Raw genomic sequence first — 21,404 nt, 5'->3', positions numbered from 1 at the left:
CACACCCGGCCATCAGTTGAAGGTCTTAAAAGGAAAAGACTGACCTCCTTAGAGGAAAAGGGAATTCTGCCGGTGGAGGGCCTTCAGACTCAAGCTGCAGCAGGAACTCTCCCAAGAGCTTCCAGCCTGCAGCCTGCCCTGCAGATTTTGGACTTGCCAGCCTCCATAATAGCATGAGCCAATTCCCTAAAATCTATCTATCTATTCATCTACCTATTAGTTCATGCTTCTCTGGAGAACCCCAATTAATATAATATTCAGCTAATATTTTTTGCACTGAATCCACTACCCAGGATGCACACATACTGGTTCTGACTCTGCTTTCCCAATTATGAATTAGGTACTGCTATGTGCCAGACATGCAGCCAGGAGCAAAAAGTCACCAGGGAGTCCTGGCCTCAGGAAGCCTGCAGTCCGAGCTCACCTCTGCACCCTGGCCCTTTTAGGAAATAGGCTGTTTCCCAGACTTCTGTTGCTGTGGCCCTGGTGTGAGAATTCATGTGTATAAACACGGATTTGGTCCCATTAATGTTATGAGGAAAAGGCAGTAATCATTAAAAAATAAAAATAAAATGTGAGAAGACAGATCCAGGTCCAAAGCAGAAAAGCTATGGTCCATAAGGTTAACCTAGTGCCCAAGAAGTGGCAGAACCAGAAAGAAGGGCCAGGTGGAGAGGCAGAGTTAAGTCAGAGCTGAAGACGGTGGTTCAGAACAGAATAGCAAGGCCACTGAGTGGGGTTGTGGGCCTGAGGTGGAGAAGGCCACACTTTGGGGAGATTTCAGTGACCATGCTATTACCCGTCCAGGTCCTTGTCTGGACTGCATTATCTAGCCTAATCCCAGGGCATGATCCAGAGAAGAGAAATGAAAGAGGCATTACTTCCTTACTATCCAAGAGTGAGAAGGAGGGCTGTAGCTCAGACCAGGAATAGAAAACAAGTGTATCTAGAAAATGAAAAAGAAACAATATAAACATCTGGTGTGTTAAACCAGCCCCAGCTGGCCACAATAACAAGCCATGTGCTTGCACCAGGATGTACCCTAGATGCTCAAAAAATATTTGTTGGGAAAATGAGTGGAATCATATAATATGTGTCTTTTTGTGTCTGGTTTCATTCACTTAACATAATGTTTCCAAGGTTCATCTCTGTTCTAGAATATACTCACACTTCACTCCTTCGTATGTGATACTGATTTAAACTCTACTCTTGGTCAGATGAGATGGCTCACACCTGTAATCCTAGCACTTTGGGAGGCCGAGGCGGGTGGATCATTTGAGTTCAGGAGTTCGAGACCAGCCTCACCAACATGGTGAAACCCCATCTCTACTAAGAACACAAAAATTAGCTGGATGTGGTGGCCGTGCACCTGTAATTCCAGCTACTTGGGAGGCTGATGTGGGAGGATTGGTTGAACCCAGGAGGCAGAGGTTGCAGTGAGCCAAGATCACACCACTGCCCTCAGGTCCGGGCTACAGAGAAAAACTCCATCTCGAAAAAAAGAGAAGATTTTAAATTCTACTATTCTGTTCAAAACTCTTGTACACCTTCCCATTGCCCATTCAAGTAAAGTCTAAACTCTTTAGCACAGCAGTCGCTATTCTACAGAATCCCACCTACCCACCTTCGTTGCACCAACCCACCCTACCTTTTGGCCTCTGTACCTTTGCTGAAGTCCCAAATCTCTGAACATCTAAACGGGTGATTCTCGAAGCATAGTCTCCAGACCAGGCTCAGCAGAAACGGTTTGGGAACATTTTATCAATATTCTGCTGGGCAGCAAGCCATACTGCTCACTGAGAAACGGTAACAAATTCAAGTTTGCAGGCTCCTCCTTAGACTACTAATTTGGAAACTGGATTCTGTGTGTTCACAAGCCCTCCAGGTAATTCTGACATACAGTAAAGTTGGAGAAGCATTGGCCTAAATCACAGCACTCCTCAATGTCTAGTTTATATGCTGCTTCCTCGAGCCTCCCTGCTTTCTCTTTCCTCTGCGCAGTTCAGAGTATTCCCATTGGAAATTTCCATTCCCCCTTGAGAGGATTTCACATTTTACACTGTGTCGTGGTTGTGTCTCCATTATTAGACCTCAGCTGTGTCATTTCTTTCATCTAAACACTGAGAAGGAGGTTGGACAAGATGCCATCGAAGGTTGCCTCCAGCTGAGGTCCTGGGGACAAGCTCGTGGAGGGCAGGCCTGGCCCTTCTCCTATCTCCCATTGCATGTCATGCCTAAAACATGGCTCCCAAGTTGCCCATCACAAACTGCCACCAATCTGCAGCAAAATGAGAGTGGGGACAAAAAATGTGATAAGCTTTTCTTGGCAGGAAATTATCCAATTATATTACTCTGAGAGTATGACTTTCCTACTTGTGGGTATGAAGGTGTCCTTTCTAGACCAGGAGCACTAGCTTACGTCCGTAATCCCAGGTGCCAGGTCCCAGGTTGAGGCAGGTGCCTGTCGTAAACCGTCTCAGAGCCATAGCTCAGAGAAGGTCAGAGAAAAAGAAAACACAGCACACACAGAGAAGGCCCACCATCGGGATTGTTAGGTTTTGAAGGGAAGGCAAGGGTTAAAGCAAGACACCCACAGAGGGAGAGGGCAGCTCAAACAGCAACACAGGTATATTGCAGACACCTGCGGGAGTGGGGACCAGCTTAACGCCAGAGCCCACCGCTGCTTACAGGCTGGGGTTGCATATCAGTATGGGTGGGAGAGGTCTGGGCAGTATGGCTTGCTGCCCGGCAGGATATTGATAAAATCTTCCCATTGAGGCGGTCCTGGCTCTTGCTCCAGCAGAATGTGGTGTTCCTTGCCCTTTCTCCCAGCAGAATATGATAGGGGTGTTTCTTTAGTTGGGCCTTTGCCTGTCTGCCTTGTGGTCAGGTGGTTAGTAAGCAGGATGTTTCTCGTGGCCCAAACCCTCGTGAAATGTTTCACTTTGGCCAAGGTCTGCAACATAGCAGGGAGCTTACAAAATGGTGCAGTTTGGACTAACAGGAATAATGAGGACCTGCCACATGCATACGCAGGGCACTTTGAAAGGATGCAAACCTCCTACCTTCCAGCCTTGCGACATAGCTCCCACACGCGCTAACTAGAACTAAGGAGACAACTGTTGAGTGCTTTTTGAGAATTTACAGATAAAGTGTCTATGGAAATCCCTGAAATTTGTTTTAATCCTAACGCCCGGGCCCATTCCAGCAGAGATCGGCATGTCAGACCCCAGCAGAGATTAAGCAAGAGGAAAGACAGGCTTAGCAGGAAGGGCGGGACAGCTGTCATCCGCCCAGCCGCCGTCGCGGCCAGCCACAGACCGTGTGTGGCGTTTCTGTCTCATTGTGTGATACACTGAGTGTACCATTCCAAAGTGAGTTCATTTTTTCTGATGTATTCCTTTTTCTGTATTTACAGTCATAAGTTAAAGAATCTTATAGCAGATGCTTTCATGAAGACTCTGCCCAGTTCAGAAAAACTCTTTCCTCTGAAGAATGCTCCTTCTAAAAAAAAAACAAAAGTGGGGGAGGGTGGGGCTGGAGACCTGGCAGATACTGCTTTACTACTACCCCAACTGGCCACAGGTAGGCGTGGGTAGATGTCTGATCCGAGGTAGACCAGTGAAATTCTCTTGCGGGAATGTGGACCTGAGGTCCTGAGGGTCCACTTGGCTTCTATGTGCAACTGGAACTAAGGTGATACAGACTCAGGTGCTGTGGGGCAGGTCTCAGGCGTGAGGTATGAGAGGGCCTGGAGCCAAATGTGCAGAGAGAGAAACAGATGTGTGACCCTGTGGGAGCAAGAGTCTGAGGACATGGCTGTCCTTCGTGCCTCTCATGAAGACAGCCACATCCCCTCGCTGAGGATCTCTGAGCTACCCATGAAATGCCTGACAGGTCCCCTTCACTGAGCATGTCACTACAATGCCTTGGAGACACCACAGGGCCCCACAGGTAACCCTAGCACCACGCTAGTCCTGGCACCTTGTGGTTGACCAAGAAAAATGTAACAAATCACCAGTCACCAGACTAAGAAGAATCTTTGAAAGACTCGTGTGTTCCGTCTGGAAAGGATTAAGAAAAGCGTAACAGCAACCTTCAGATAGTGCAAGCATACTCATCAAAGAAGAGAAAGATCAGTTCCTGGTTTACTGCTTTTCATATTCATACCTGACCTTACTTGGGGGCAAAACTGAGGTGCCTCTCAATTCTGAGATGCTCCAGATGGCAGAGTAACAATCAAAGAGTGGACGCAACAGAGCAGCTCATCCCAACTCATCTAAAGGAGTGGCTCACTCTCTTATTTATTTGTTTATTTTTTTTGAGACAATCTCACTTTGTCGCCCAGGCTGGAATGCAATGGCGCAATCTCGGCTCACTGCAACCTCCACCTTTTGGGTTCAAGCAATTCTCCTGCCTCAGCCTCCCGAGTAGCTGAGACTGTAGGCACCCACCACCACGTCCCACTAATTTTTTATATTTTTAATAGAGACAGGGTTTCACCATGTTGACCAGGCTGGTTTTGAACTCCTGACCTCCAGTGATCCTCCCGCCTCAGCCTCCCGAAGTGCTGTGATTACAGGTGTGAGCCACCATGCCTGGCCGACTCACTCTTTACAGAGATGTCTGGGTGGAAGAGGTTCTGGGGAGAGGAATTAGCTGTCCTCCTCCTGTAGGGACAGACTTACCACCTGTCAGGACATCAGCCACATGACCCCCACAGGAGGAATTGCTCCCCAGAACCTATGTGGCGACTCAGCAGCCTGCCACCCCTTTCCTGTCCAGCCTGACCCACCCTGCTGGGCAACGTACTGACTACAGAACTAACCGCAGTGGATCTTACCCTTGAACACCGCTTGGAATAGATCTTAAATAGTCTCACCCCCCCCGCCAAAAAAAAAAAAACACCACGATAGGCATGTGAAGTCAAGGATATATTAGCTTGATTTCACCATTCCACAATGTATACATATATCAAAACATCATGTTGTACACCGTAACTATATACAGTTTTTGTCAGTAAAGGAAGGGAAGAAGGACAAGGTGTGTGTTCACAGGGCTGAGTGTTGCCAATTTTTTAAAAACTTAACTCTGAGAATAATAGATTGCCTTTTTGTGGTTAAAAATGACATTTTTAATGACATAAGTATAAAAACAGAATGATAGATGGGTTTTAAAAATTGTTATGTCAGTCATTCCTAGACAAAATGGATTAGCAACTTAATGTCAGTCCCTTCATTTTCTGTGTTATTTTGTTCTCTGTGTGTGTGTATATACGTATCTTTTTAACTTATATTAGTGTATAAAATCCAAGTGTCTGGAACTACTGAACTATATGACTTTAAGCCCCCTTCCAACTCTGTGTTCTGGACTCTAGGACTGAACTTTATTTCCAACAAACTTTACAATCTGTCTTAAAACTTTATGCGAACAAGCAGGGAAAAGCAATATGGCCTCTGTCTGGAGGCCCTCTGGACTCTAATGTTCTAGCCAGGCGGCTGCTGCCAGAAAGCAGATTGGTGGTATTGGCAGTATTACACCAGAAGTCACCTTGGAGTTTTGCCCCAACTTTTTATTTTGAAAATTTTCAAAGCTACAGAGGAATGGAAAAAATAGAACAAACCATTCAGATACCCTTTACCAATTGATAGCATTTGCCACCTTTGCTTTCTCTTTCTCTCTGTATAGATATAGATATATGGCTAAACCACACATACATTTTTGGTTGAACCTTTTACAAGTAAATTAGAGTTCTCATCACATTTCACCCCTAAGTACTTCAGCATGTATGTCCCGTAAACATAAACATTCTCGTCTAAAACTATAATAACATTATCACTCCCAAGATATTTCACTTTGAGATTAATACATTAATTAATGTCATCTAATAGACACTCTATAGTCACATTTCTCCAACTGTCCTAATAATAGTCTTTAAAGTTTTTTTGTTGTTATGGTTGAGCCAAGATCCAATCAAGGATCTAGCATTTATCATGTCTCTTTGAATCTCATTTTATTTATTTATTTATTTGTTTGTTTGTTTATTTGAGACAGAGTCTCGCTCTGTTGCGCCCAGGCTGGAGTGCGCTGGGCTGCCCAGTGGCACGATCTCAGCTCACTGCAACCTCTGCCTCCTGGGTTCAAGCAATTCTCCTGCCTCAGTCTCCCAAGTAGCTGGGATTACAGGAGCCCAGCACCACACCCGGCTAATTTTTTGTATTTTTAGTAGAGATGGAGTTTCACCGTATTGGCCAGGCTGGTCTTGAACTCCTGACCTCAGGTGGTCCGTCCGCCTTGGCCTCCCAAAGTGCTGGGATTACAGGATTACAGGCGTGAGCCACCGCATTCGGCCGGAATCTCTTTTAATCTTGAAACATTTCGTAGCTTGTATTATCTTCCAACTTTTTTAACATGTTTAAAGAGCTAGTTGTCTTATAGAGTGTCACACAGTCTGTGTTTGACTGCTTGTTTCCTCCTAATAAGAGTTAGGTTAACATTTTGGCAAGAATACTGCAAAGGTAATATCATATCCTTCCCATTGTATCATAGCAGGGAGCACAGAGGTAAATTTATCCCATTGTTGGTGAAGCTGACTGGGTTAAGATGTGTCTGCTAGATTTCTCATTGTAAAGGTACCTTTTCCCTTGGTAAGTAATATGTATCTGACATAGTAAAGGTTTCAGGGCCGGGTGCAGTGGCTCACACCTGTAATCCCAGCACTTCGGGTGGCTGAGGTAGGCGGATCACCTGAGGTCAGGAGTTGAAGACGTGGTGAAACCCCGTCTCTATAAAAATACTTAAATTAGCCAGGCATGATGGCAGGTGCCTGTAATCCCAGCTACTCGGGAGGCTCAGGCGGGAGAATCGCTTGAACCCTGGAGGTGGAGATTGCAATGAGCCAAGATCTCACCACTGCACTCCAGCCTAGGTGACACAGTGAGATTCTGTCTCAATTTAAAAAAAAAAAAAAAAAGGCGTTTCAGATCACCTTTTACTTTACCTGTCAGCTACTTCTCTAAGGACCTATGATTCCCCTTAATGGGAAATGGTATTGAGACATCAAGATTTTCGTGCTAGGTATTTCAGTGATATTGGAGAGGGTATGTAGGCCCTTCCAATGGATAAGATTAAAACAACAGTCATGAGCCCACACTAGGACAGCCACAGCTCTTCTTTCTCACCTTTCCCCATGACCTACTGGTATTTTCCTCTCCCCTCAGTGAGAACCCTGGCTCCCTACAACATGTAACTTATCTATCCCTCAATATACAGAAAATAATTTCAGTATCACTCAACCAATGCCGCTTCCAACAATGAAACTAACAAGTAAATTCAAAATTTCTCCACAGTCTTTTTTTTTCTGTCTATCTACCAAGTCTATACAATCAGAGCACGGGGTTCAGAGGCTAATTTAGTTATTTATTTTTTGTGTGGTTATGTAATCATTTGATGTACAGTTAGATTTATTTATTTCTGTTTATATTCAATTTTAGGTGTCTTTGTTTTGCTTTGTTTTTTAACATATTATTGATTTCTTATAGGAGTTTGGGATTTTGGCTTCTCTGGGAGACGGGTCATGGCCAGAATGAACATACAAATAAATAATGAAACCAATCAGCAAGCATATGTGCTCCAGATGTCTCTGTATAAATTGTGGTTATTAATACTTCGCAGGACTGTTGGAGCAAATCAGATCATGTGTGAGGTAATTCAGTAGGGAAACCAAGCCTGAAGGGAGAGTTAACCTGAAATGTCAGTGAGGCAGCAATGAAATCAGGATTGAAAGTCACATTTGTCCTAGATCCAAAGCTTGTGACTTTAAATACCATGATATATGCAAGAAATAACCAAAGTTATTCATCCAGCCTGGGCAACATGGTGAAACTCTAGCTCTACAAAAAAAAAAAAAAAAAAATTAGCAGGCCACAGTGGCATGTGCCTGTGGTCCCAGCTGAGGCTGAGGTGGGAGGATCACCTGAGCCCAGTGAGGTCAAGGCTGCAGTGAGCTGTGATTGTGCCACCCCACTCCAGCCTGGTCAACAGAATGAGACCTTGTCTTGAAAAATAAAAACAGAGGCCGGGCGCAGTGGCTCACACCTGTAATCCCAGCACTTTGGGAGGCTGAGGTGGGTGGATTGCCTGAGCTCAGGAGTTGATGACCAGCCTGGGCAATACAATGAAACCTCATCTCTACTCAAATACAAAAATTAGCCGGGCATGGTGGCATATGCCTATAGTTTCAGCTACTTGGGAGGCTGAGGCAGGAGAATTTCTTGATGCCGGGAGGCAGAGGTTGCAGTGAGCCAAGACTGCACCACTGGACTCCAGCCTGGGCAACAGAGTGCGACTCCATCTCAAAAAAAAAAAAGAAAAGAAAGAAAGAAGAAAAAGAAAGAAACAAAGACAGACAGAAAGAAAGAAAAAGAAAGAGAAAGGAAGGAAGGAGAGAAAGGAAGGAAGGAGAGAAAGGAAGAAAGAAAATAAGTTAATGTTAAAAAGGTCAGGCAAAGTGGCTCACGCTTATAATCCCAGCACTTTGGGAGGCCGAGGAAGATGGATCATGTGAGGTCAGGAGTTCAAGACCAGCCTGACCAACATGGTGAAACCCCATCTCTACTAAAAATACAAAAAATTATCCAGGCATGGTGGTGTGTGCCTGTAGTCCCAGCTACTTGAGAGGCTGAGGCAGGAGAATTGCTTGAACCCGGGAGGCAGAGGTTGCAGTGAGTTGAGATTGCACCACTACACTCCAGTCTGGGTGACAGAATGAGACCCTGTCTCAAAAAAAAAAAAAAAAAAAATTAATGTTTAAAGAGAAACTTTAGACAAATTAAATTGAATAATGTTTAACTGAACAGCAAATGATTTATGGATCGGGCAGCCCCCAGAACCCTCAGAGCAACTCCAGGGCTGCCACATGATTGGATAACACATAAAGACAGAAAAAACAAAGTGACATACAGAAATGAAAGGGAGGTACAGAAATAGCCAGACCGCTCACAGCTTGGAGGTTGCCTTACTTGAACACAGTTTGAACAGTTGGCTGCCTGTGATTGGCAGACACTTGGCTGATTGTTACCAAAATAGGTTAGAGTCTTGTTTACTCATAGGTCACTATGTGTGGATAAACCTTCAGGCCTCACTTAAAATAAGTAAGAAGGCAGCTTTAGGCTAAACTTAATTTAATATTAATAAGAATAACAATTTCAGGGATTCATCAATAATAGACCTGATAAAGAAAATGTGGTATATATATGCCATGGAATACTATGCAGTCATAAAAAAGAATGAGATCATGTACTTGGCAGGGACATGAATCAAGCTGGAAGCCATCATCCTTGGCAAACTAACACAGGAGCAGAAAACCAAACACCGCATGTACTCACTTGTAAGTGGGAGCTGAACAATGAGAACACATAGACATGAGGAGGGGAACAGCACACACTGGGGCCTGTTGGAGGAGGGCCAAGGGGAGGGAGAGCATCGGGACAAATAGCTGATGCATTCGGGGCTTAAAACCTAGGTGATGGGTTGATGGGTGCAGCAAACCACCATGGCACATGCATACCTATGTAACAACATTCTGCACATGTATCCCGGAACTTGAAGTAAAATTTTTTTGGGCCGGGCGCGGTGGCTCAAGCCTGTAATCCCAGCACTTTGGGAGGCCAAGACGGGTGGATCACGAGGTCAGGAGATCGAGACCATCCTGGCTAACACGGTGAAACCCCGTCTCTACTAAAAAATACAAAAAACTAGCCAGGTGAGTTGGCGGGCGCCTGTAGTCCCAGCTACTCGGGAGGCTGAGGCAGGAGAATGGCGTGAACCCGGGAGGCGGAGCTTGCAGTGAGCTGAGATCCGGCCACTGCACTCCAGCCTGGGCAACAGAGCGAGACTCCGTCTCAAAAGAAAAAAAAAAGAAAATGAGTTTCAGAGATTTCAATGAGCCAGAAGAAAAATCATTCACTATGCATTTATAAATAATAGATAAACATATGCATGCATGTAGTAATTCACCACATAACATTTTAATCAGCAATGGGCTGCATAAATGACAGTGTTCCCAAAATTATAATACTGTATTTTTACTGCACTTTTCCTATGTTGAGATATGCTTAGATGCGCAAATACTTGCCATTGTGTTACAACTGCCCACAGTGTTCAGGACAGTAATCTGCTGCACGTTTGTAGTCTAGGAGCTGTAGGCTATACCACATAGTACTATCTAGGTTTGCCTAAGTACACTCTATGATGTTCGCACAATGATAAAATCGCCTAAGGACACGTTTCCCAGATCGTATTCCCATTGGTAAGCATGACTGTATATTGTTTCTCTTATGCATAAGAAAAACTGAACAGGCTGACTTGGATTTATCTACATAAGGGCAAGGACATGACTGAACGCAGAGTCGATGACTCAGTGGTATTGAACCTCCAGGTTAGCCTCGCAGTGATGCATCTGTTGAGAAAGAACACACACTGAGGAGAGAAAGAATTGATATATCCAAGTCAGTCCAGGAGAGCTCAGTGTGGCTTCCACTTCCCCATTTCAGAGAAGTGGGAAGGTCTGTGATGACCACACCCACATCCCGCATGGGAGGAGAGAGCGATGGCGCATGCGCCTGAAAGCTGTTTTAGGGCGCATGGTCCAGGCTGTGAAAACTCGAGGAGACAGCATTCATACTGGAGAGTTTTAAGCCTCGAGAACCCGGGTCTAGCCCTTTTCTTGGTAACTGTTTCAGCAGAACAGAAGTGCCAACACCTGGTTACAGACCCGAGAGACAGAGGGAATAGAGTGTCTAAGTCCAAGGTTGCAGCTCTTCCCCAGGACCGGATCACCTCTTCTTTGCCTCAGCACGTGCCAATAAATTCCCCCTGGGAGCTTAGGCTTGTTGAGGTTGAACTTTTCACTTGCAAACAAAGCCCCTGACGCGCATGTGCATCACTTTTAACCCTCACAGTAACCCCGTGGGGAAGCTAGTAACATCTTGCTGTTTGGAGATGAGGAAACAAATTTCAGATACCTCAAGGGGACAAATATTTTGCAAATGGCAGGTGGGATTTGAATCAAGGTCCTCCGATGATGTATCACCTCTTATCAGAATATGCCATTGAAGACACTATATATTCAACAACTCTGTGAACAGAAATTTATATCTAGAAAAATGTAGATTGTAATGTGTATAGTCCTCGTGTCTCAGTTATGAAAGGGACAAGGAGAATGTTTATTGAACATCCACTACATGTCAACTGCTTTTGAATCTGTGAGGTCATTAACCCCTCCAGCAAGCCCGTGAAGCATCCACATGTTGTATTTGTTTTTATTATTAGTATTATTTTGAGACTTGGTCTCATTCTATCACCCAGATTGGACTGTAGTGGCGCAATCTCTGCTCATTGCAGCCTCCACTCACTGGGCTCAAGTGATCCTCCCACCTCAGCCTCCCGAGTAGCTGGGACTACAGGCACACACCACCACACCCGGCTAATTTTTGTAATTTTTTGTAGAGACGGAGTTTTGCCATGTTGCCCAGTCTGGCATCCACATGTTTTAGTTGAGGAGGCAGAAGTTCAGAGGGTGCAATTAGTAATTACCTTTGGTCACACAGAAACAGGACTAGCATACAATTTCTTCTGACGAAAATTCTAGTGGTTTTTGTTGTTTTTGTTTGTTTTGTTTGAGACAGATTTTCACTCTTGTAGCCCAGGCTGGAGTGCAATGGCACAATCTCAGCTCACTGCAACCTCCACCTCCCGGGTTCAAGCAATTCTCCTGCCTCAGCCTCTGGAGTAGCTGGGATTACAGGCACCCACCATCACGCTCGGCTAATTTTTGTGTTTTTAGTAGAGACAGGGTTTCACCATGTTGGCCAGGCTGGTCTCGAACTCCTTACTTCTACTTGCCTTGGCCTCCCAAAGTGCTGGGATTACAGACGTGAGCCACAGTGCCCAGCCTCTGGTGTTCTTTTTACTACACTAAATTCCTTCTTCCTACTGTAGGATTGGATTATTTGGCCCCAATTTCATAATTCAAGGCACTGATATTCACCTAGTGGCTTCTAGCCAGGGAGTGAAGAGAGAGCTGATGAGACACTCACCAGTCGCTATGAACAACTCTTCTCCTTCACCCTTATTTCCATGGTGGAAACTATCACAGCACTTCTAAGCAATCGCCCAAAGTTCTGCTAAGAGTTATTCATGAGTTTCTTTAATATTCATCAGCAACAATGTATTTACAAAAACCAGAATACGGATTCAGGCTAATAAATCATTGTATTTGCATGGTATAACTAATGTCTTGGATACAAAAGTTTACGTTGACAAGAATTAATTGTAGGGCTCTGTGTGGTGGCTCACACCAGTAATCCCAGCAATTTGGGAGACCGAGGCATGTGAGCCTAGGAAATTGAGACCAGCCTGGACAACATAGGGAGATTCTGTCACTACAGAAAAAAAACCTAGCCAGGCAGTGACAGGCGCCTGTGATCCCAACTACTCAGGAGGCTGAGGTGGGAGGATCAATTGAGCCTGGGAGGTCGGGGCTACAGTGAGCCGTGACTGTGCCACTGCACTCCAGCCTAGGTGACACAGTGAGAACTGTCTCTAAAAGGAGAACTGATAATAGAACACGGTTTGAAGGCCCAGGTGTTTTTTCTTATCTTGGATATATTGGGTTAAGTAAAATACATTATTAAGATGAGTTTAACCTGCTTCATTTTACTTTTCCAAATGTGGCTACTAGATAATTTAAAGTAATATATGACTCACATTGTTTTCTTTTTTTTTTGAGATGCAGTCTCGCTCTGTCACCTAGGCTGGAGTGCAGTGGCGCAGTCTCGGCTCACTGCAAGCTCTGCCTCCTGGGTTCATGCCATTCTCCTGCCTCAGCCTCCCGAGTAGCTGGAACTACAGGCACCTGCCACCACGCCTGGCTAATTTTTGGTATTTTTAGTAGAGATGGGGTTTCACCGTGTTAGCCAGGATGGTCTCAATCTCCTGACCTCGTGATCCACCCGTCTCGGCCTCCCAAAGTGCTGGGATTACAGGCATAAGCCACCGCTCCCGGCCTCACATTGTATTCTTATTGGACAGCACTTTTCTAGCACATAACTTTTTTTGAGACAGGGTCTCGTTCTGTCACCCAAGCTGGAGTGCAGTGGCATGATCTTGGCTCATTGCAACTTCTGCCCCCCGGGTTCAAGTGATTCTTCATCCTCAGTCTCACGAGTAGCTGTGGTTCCAGATACGCAACACCATGCCCAGTTAATTTTTGTATTTTTAGTAGAGACAGGGTTTCACCATATTCATCAGGCTGGTCTTGAACTCCTGACCTCAGGTGATCCGCCATCCTCAGCCTCCCAAAGTGCTAGGATTACAGGCGTGAGCCACCACGCCCGGCCTAGCACATAACTTTCAAAACCTAGAAAATATTACATTATTAACTTCCCCCAAGCAATTAGAATTGATTTTTTAAAAATAGTAACTGTGCCATGTAATAAGGAACCAACTGGAGAGCTAGATTAGGCCAGAAAAAATGGTAGCTCAGAGGAGATAGTTATCGAGCAGCTTCAATGATATCTCCTAACGTCAAGGAGATAAAACATCTGGATATCAGGAAGGGGCTTGCTTTAGAAGTGCAAAGGCCTCCTCCTTTTTTGCTTCTGTTCTTTCTATCTACAGGCTGGCCTTCTCTGCCTCTCCTGCCTCCACTGCAGGACTTGACCAGGACACCACTCCTGAGATTTACCCACCACAGTTGTAGCCACATGCAAACGAAGAGGCTGGATCTGGGCATCTCCTGCAGTGCATGTGGACTGTGCAGAGAGCAGGAGTCCCCTGGAGTGCAACACTCAGAGCAGAGGGCACCCAGAACTGGGAACCATGAGAGAGGAGTCTTAAAATAGGACATAAGGGGAGTTCTTCACCACGTCACAGTGCACATTGCAGCTAAGCCTCCAGCTCTGCTGGGGTCAGGTCAACATGGAAAGAACCCAGGGAGACCCACTCTTTCTGGGCACGGCTAAGAAGAGATTTGGAGCCAGAGAAAGGCCTCCAGGAAACCCAGGGCAGACCATTAAGAGTCCAGAAGGCCAGCCTGAACCAAGGCAGAAAGAGGGCTGACATGTCTCTTCCTACCTTCACTACCTCTGAAGAGAGACAGACCAAGAACAAATGAACCAAGAAGGGGAAATGGTTAAATGTGGCGCCTAAGTCTTTCTTTTCCAGGAACTGACATAACTTCTGTCTGTCTGCCTACACGGAGTTGTGGTTAGGAACACATTTCTGGGGGATTGGTTTGGTTTCAATGTTTTCCAGTGTCTGGTAAAAACAGGATTATGAAAGTTAAGTATTCAAAGACTGTTGTTTGGGTTTTGAAATGGAAACATTTTGAAATACTGATATGTTTTGCTTTCATAGTATTATTTTAGTTAAAGAGATACGCTTGAAGTAAAACCAAATTCTCAGCTACTAACATAAACACTTTAGTCTTCCTTGTTGCCCTAAAGCCAGTTCGAGATATGGCAATTTTAGGAGAGAAGGAGGGAGAGAGAGAGGAAGGACACGCCACAAATAAAAAGGAAGTCTGAGACAGTGGTGCCTGTTCTTATTGAATGTTTTAGGTGATTACTATATCCCTTTTCTTCCTTCGGCTGGGGAGATCTTTCCAGAAAATGCAGCCCACCAGGAGAGGTTAGAATTTATCCAGAGCAGCTATTTGCACTTGGTTTTTGACATCTTAAAGTAATGTGTTTGTCTAAGTGCTTTTCTTATTTATACATAAAATAATCTTACTATCTATGCTTTTTGCTTTCTTACTAGCATATAGATCTAATGTAGTTCCATTTACTGGGTTGAGAGAAATATAGACATTGAAAGGGGGACTCTAGACTCCTTCCTCTGGCGAAAATGCAGTAACAGGGGCCAGATTTGTGTTCTTGCCTGAAACAGTAACAACCACAAAAGATGAGGCTTTAAAAAAAAATGTTTCAAACCATGGATTTAGGCAACAAAGGACAATCAGTGATCCCTAAGCTACTGCCCCATCTTGTGGCCTTAAGACAGTTTCCAGGCTGTGGTGCAGAGTGGAGAACACAGGCAAAGCCTGGTGGATCCCTGACTTGCGGAGACAGAGGTGAGAGTCGGGGAGATCAAGGCAGCTAGAGTTCATGGGAATCAGCCCCAGAGAAGAGAGAGCTCCGTCAAGAGAGAACTGGGGAGATCTGCAGAGGATCCTTCAGTGTTCATCAGAGGACCTACTGACCAGCACATTCGTGCGCAGGAGTCATCAGAGACAAGGGAGAGAACCACCTGAAAGGAATGGAGGTTTACAGTGCTCACTCGGAGCAAGGAATAGTGCTTATTCCCACCAGCCAGACCAGAAAACCTCATAGTTCATCGACAGTAGTAGTGTTAAACTAAGCCTACGCTACCTCTTCCATATTTTAAGTTCAGGCTAAATGTTTTTCCATACACAGAGAAATGTAACCTAACTGAACATGTGACCAGATTGTAACCCACTCCTGTAACAAGTAGCCGAGCCTCAGCCAATTATAGCAGCCAAATTTTGGCCACTCAAAGGCAACCAACTGGTGAACCCATGTTTAACCAAGTGCCAAGCTGTAGCCAGCCAGCTGCTTCTGTGCTTCGCCTCCATTTTCCGTAGGTCACTGCCCTTTTTCTGTCTATAAATGTTATCCGGCCACATGGTGGCCCTGGAGTTGTGCTGCTGATTCTAGGGGATGCCCAGTTCATGAATCATTCTTTGCTCAATTAAACTGTGTTCAATTTAATTTGCCTAAAGTTTTCCTTTTAAAGGGATGGTACATAGTAAAAGGGAATAATTAGGCCAAATGCTAATCAGTTCTGCCGAACTAATTCAAAAAGAAAGACCTGAAAAGATCAAATTGTTTACAAGTAACATAATTGTGTTCTAGAACAAATATTTATATAAACGTAAAAAATGTCCATCACCTTACCAAGTAAAATTCATAAAGTCTGGCATCCAACCGAAAATTACCAGTTCAGCAAAGATCCCTGAGGATACAACCTATAATGAGAAAAACAAATTAAATTTGATCCATAACTGACACAGATGTTAGAATTAGAAGACAAGGCACTAAACTGTATTACGTATGTTCAAAAGGTAAGTAGAGGCAAGGAAAATATCAAAAAGACTCAAGCTTCTAAATAGATGAAAACTGTAATGTTCAATATGAAAAATTCACTCGCTAGAATTAAAGGCAAATTAACTACTTGATTGGTCCCGCCAAGAAAAACAAATTTAAAAATAAAATAAAGACTAGTTAGACATTACGTAAGAAAAGATTACTGAACTTGAAGACATGAGAATCGGAACTATCAATAATGAAACCCAGAGGAACAAGAGAATTTTAAAATATGAACAGGCTGGGGTACAGTGGCTTCTGCCTATAATCCCAGCACTTTGGGAGGCCAAGGTGGGAGGAACTTGAAACCAGCCTGGGCAACATAGCAAGACCCCATTTCTAAAAAAAAAAAAAAAAAATTTAATCCAGGCCTGGTGGCATGTGCCTATAGTTCTAGCTACTTAGGAGACTGAGATGAGATGATAGCTTAAGCCCAGGTATTTGAGGCTACAGTGAGCTGTGATTGCCACTGCACTCCAGCCTGGGTCACAGAGTGAGACCCTGTCTCAAATAAATAAGTACATAAAAATGAACAGTCAGATGACACCCAGAATTATGACATGAGGCCACCACTCCATGGATTCACCCCCTGACAAAACAACCAAAACTGGTGAAAATTATAAAACAAGGACGACTGAAAGTCTCTGAAACTTGTCCTAAGTCATACAGCAAACAAACAAACATTCAAGAAAATCTACCTAATTGCACTGCAGACAGCAAGACTCTGCGGCACTTGGGCATAACCTGTTCCCTCCCTTCCCATCAGCTCAGCATGACGGAAGCCTGGCCCTAGGTAGGCATGGCCAAAAAGATGAGGCTCCTTTTCCTCAAAGCTCCCAGTCAAGGGCCAGGGTATCTTTCTGGGAGAGAAAGTTTGCCAGCATCTCTCATCCTCTTTCTCCATGTTCTTCATTACAGAGGCTAAATTATAGGTTAATCCACCCAAAAAGTCAGAGGCTCTCCTTCTTCACTCATAGGAAGGTGATGCTGCCATAGTCATGGCAATCTGAGAATATTGGGCCCGTTAATGTCCTGGCCCTCATTTGCTCACATGGTAGTGGTTTTATGTTGGGAGAGAGAAGGTGAGAAGACCAGAGACTACCACCCATATCCACCAACCCACTCATAAAGCAAGGGTGCTACTCCAAGAAAAGTGGCCCACTGTCCCTACCCTCAGGTCTGCAGCAGGTACTCAGAGATTTTTCCTAGTGGGAGAGTCAGGCCATAAGGACAGAGAACTCTGAAACTCTCCCCAAAGAAACTGACTTTATTTGGAGCACAGTGTCAGGGAGTTCAAGCCTAAGACCACTCTCAAAAACAATGGAGAGTTTGGTAGTAAGCAATTAAGAGGAAGCAGTAGCTCCATGAGAGCAGTAAGCTAAATTATAGACCAGCTAGTTTACCAGAGAAGACTGAAAAAAGAGATAGCTAAGAAGAACCCTCCTAGAATCAGAACAAACCTCAAAGACTGGCTTCAAAAACTATCCCTGCAAATGTGTCTGAATTTAATAGGATCCAATAGTGGAGAAATTAATCCATCGGATGCTACTGAACACAATAAAGAATTCGACTGGTAATTAGTACAGCTTGAGAGCTGCTTGTGATTCAAACAAAGGCAGACAGCTTAACAGAAAGATTGAGGAAAGAGATAGTTGAAAGTGCCCTGCTAAACTACTGTCATCCCAGGGTGACTGTACATGTGACCACGGCTGTGTCCTCTGAAGAATGACATCAGAAGCTTCATACTATGAGGGAAATAGACTTCACTAAAATAGTACAGTCAACTTACTCCATAAATAAATAAGCAAATAGCAACAAGCCTAGGAAGGAAGAAGGGAAGGGAAAAATCAGTATGCAAAATTGCCACAATATCTAAAAGTCTGTTTTTTTAACAAAATTATAACTCATGCCAAACAATGACAACCAGTAAAGTATAAACCATAAACAGAAAGAAAAAAAAAAAAGAGAAGACAACAGAAATTATCTGTGAGACAGCACAGGTGTCAAATTTCACGGATTTCAAAGCAGCCATTATAAATATATTTTAAAAACTAAAGAAAACCATGATTAAATAATAAAGGAAGATATGATGACAATGTCTCCTCATAGAGATAAAGTAAATAAAAAGATAGAATATATATTTTTAAATTGATCTATAGATTCAACATAATGTCTATTAAACTCCTAGCTGGCTTCTTTGCAGAAATGGACAAGGTGAGAAAATTCATATGGAAATTTAAAGTGCCTCAGAGTAAACAAAACAATCTTGAATAAAAGAACAAATGTGGAGGAATTTCACTTCCTTACTTTAAAACTTACTACAATGATACAGAAATTAAGACAATGTGGCACTGGCATAGGGATAGACACACACATATATATAAATGGATTAGAATTCAGAGTCGAAAAATAAACCCTTATTTACAATCAACTGATTTTCCACAAGGGTGAAAGAACAGTCTTTTCAACAAATGGTGCTGAGACAATTGCATATCCATATGCAAAAGGATGAAATTAGACCTTTCTTCACATAATACACAAAAATGTACTCAAAATATATCATAGACCAAAATGTAAGAATTAAAATTATAAAACTCTTAGAAGAAAATATAAAGGACTAAACCTTTGTGACCTTGGGTTTCTACATCAATGCACATCATAATAAAATTGATCAGAACCAGAGATAAAGAGCAAAAGGTAAAAACAGTCAGAGGGAAAAAAAAGACATATGTACAAAGAGCAACCAAGATAAGAACAGCAGATTATTTGGATAAACAATGCAAGCCAGAAGAAAGTTGAGTAACATGTTTAACAAACTGAAGTTAAAAATGCATTAACCTAAAATTCTATACACAGTGATCGTTATCTTTTTGAAATAAGGATGAAATAAAGACTTTTCAGATGCACAAAAGCTGAAAGACATCTTCACTAGCACATATGCAACACAAGAAATATTAAAGAAAGTCCTCAGACAGAAGTAAAATTATATCAACTGGAGCAGAAGTTTGTTAAAATGCAGATTCCTGGGCTCAGACCCCAAGGATTTATCTCCATAGTTCTGCAGTATGGCTTAAGCACATGGTATTTTGTTTTCATAATTGTTTTATATTTGTTTTAATATATAAAACATGCACATGTCAGAAAATATAAAAAGTACAAAAGTGTTGGTAATCACTGGAAGTAGGTAATAGATACATCGTTCACTATACTGTTCTCTCTACTTTTATCTACTCTGAAATTTTCCATAATAAAAAGTTCTTTTGACTTTAAAAAAAAAACAAACCTGATAACAGGCAGAAATTCAGATCTACACAAAGGAATAAAGCGCACCATGTATGGTTCATTAAATGAGTAAATATATAATATTTTATTATTATTTAAATATATTTGAAAGATACATGACTATCTAAAAATGCATTGTGGAAAATATATATAAAAACAAAATCTTCGACAATAGTAGCATTAAGACTAAGAAAGGGTCGTCGGCAAAGCCTGAGTCCTGTCCTCTCGCCCTCCTCCCAGAACAGCATGAGCTTCACCACTCGCTCCACCTTCTGCACCAACTACCGGTCTCTGGGCTCTGTCCAGGCGCCACCAGCGTCTATGCAGGTGCCGGGGGCTCTGGTTCCCAGATCTCCATGTCCCGTTCCACCGGCTTCCAGGGTGGCATAGTGTCTGGGGGCCTGGCCGTGGGGATGGCCGGGAATCTGGCAGGAATGGGAGGCATCCAGAACGAGAAGGAGAACATGCAAAGCCTAGGCGACTGTCTGGCCTCCTACCCGGACAGAGTGAGGAGCCTGGAGACCGAGAACCGGAGGCTGGAGAGTGAAATCCGGGAGCACCTGGAGAGGAAGGGACCCCAGGTCAGAGACTGGAGCCATTACTTCAAGACTATCAAAGACCTCAGGGCTCAGATCTTCGCAGATACTGTGGACAATGCCTGCATCGTTCTGCAGATTGACAATGCCTGTCTGGCTGCTGGTGACTTTAGAGACAAGTATAAGAGAGCTGGCCACGCGTCGGTCTGTGGAGAGTGACAACCACGGGCTCCGCAAGGTCGTCGAAGACACCAACGTCACTGGGCTGCAGCTGGACACAGAGATCGAGGCTCTCGAGGAGGAGCTGCTCGTCATGAAAAAGAACCACGAAGAGGAAGTAAAAGGCCTACAAGCCCAGGCTGCCAGCTCTGGGTTGACTGTGCAGGTAGATGCCCCCAAATCTCAGGACTTCGCCAAGATCATGGTAGACATCTGGGCTCAATATGACAAGCTGGCTCTGAAGAACCGAGAGGAGCTGGACAAGTGCTGGTCTCAGCAGATTGAGGAGGGCACCACAGTGGTCACCACGCAGTCTGCCAAGGTTGGAGCTGCTGAGACGACGCTCACGGAGCTGAGACGTACAGTCCGGTCCTTGGAGACTGACCTGGACTCCATGAGAAATCTGAAGGCCAGCTTGGAGAACAGCCTGAGAGAGGTGGAGGCCCGCTACGCCCTACAGATGGAACAGCTCAACGGGATCCTGCTGCACCTGGAGTTAGAGCTGGCACAGACCTGGGCAGAGGGACAGCGCCAGGCCCAGGAGTAGGAGGCCCTGCTGAACATCAAGGTCAAGCTGGAAGCTGAGATCGCCACCTACCACTGCCTCCTGGAAGATGACAAGGACTTCAATCTTGGTGACACCCTGTACAGCAACAACTCCATGCAAACCATCCTAAAGACCACCAACCGCCAGAGAGTGAATGGCAAAGAGGTGTCTGAGACCAACGACACCAAAGTTCTGAGGCATTAAGCCAGCAGAAGCAGGGTACCCTTTGGGGAGCAGGAGGCCAATAAAAGGTTCAGAGCTCAAAAAAAAAGAAAAAAGACTAAGAAGGAAGAAATGAAATTATACTATTGTAATACTATACATGAATGGTATAATATTATTTAAAGGTAGATAGTGATAAGTTAAAGATGTATACTATAAACCTTAAAATTTAGAGTTGGCCAGACACAGTGACTCAGGCCTGTAATCCCAGTACTTTGGAAGGCTAAGGCAGGTGGATCACTTGAGGTCAAGATTTTGAGACCACCCTGGCCAACAAGGTGAAACCTCATGTTTACCAAAAATACAAAAATTAGCCATGCATGGTGGTAGGTGCCTGTAATCCCAGCTACTCAAGAGGCTGAGGCATGAGAATAGCTTGAGCCTGGGAGACAGAGGTTGCAGTGAGCCCAGACAGAGCCACTGCACTCCCGC

The 21,404-nt window shown here is 44.1% G+C and overlaps 1 pseudogene; it reads left to right on the top strand.

The window, feature by feature from the left end:
* The first annotated feature begins 19,694 nt into the window (after window positions 1–19,694).
* On the top strand, window positions 19,695–21,105 carry LOC103222760 (keratin, type I cytoskeletal 18 pseudogene; annotated as a pseudogene).
* Window positions 21,106–21,404: the final 299 nt, after the last annotated feature.

This window comes from Chlorocebus sabaeus, chromosome 18 (genome assembly GCF_047675955.1).
Source record: "Chlorocebus sabaeus isolate Y175 chromosome 18, mChlSab1.0.hap1, whole genome shotgun sequence".
In the NCBI taxonomy this organism is placed as follows: domain Eukaryota; kingdom Metazoa; phylum Chordata; class Mammalia; order Primates; family Cercopithecidae; genus Chlorocebus; species Chlorocebus sabaeus.
This window is presented reverse-complemented; position numbering and strand designations above follow the sequence as displayed.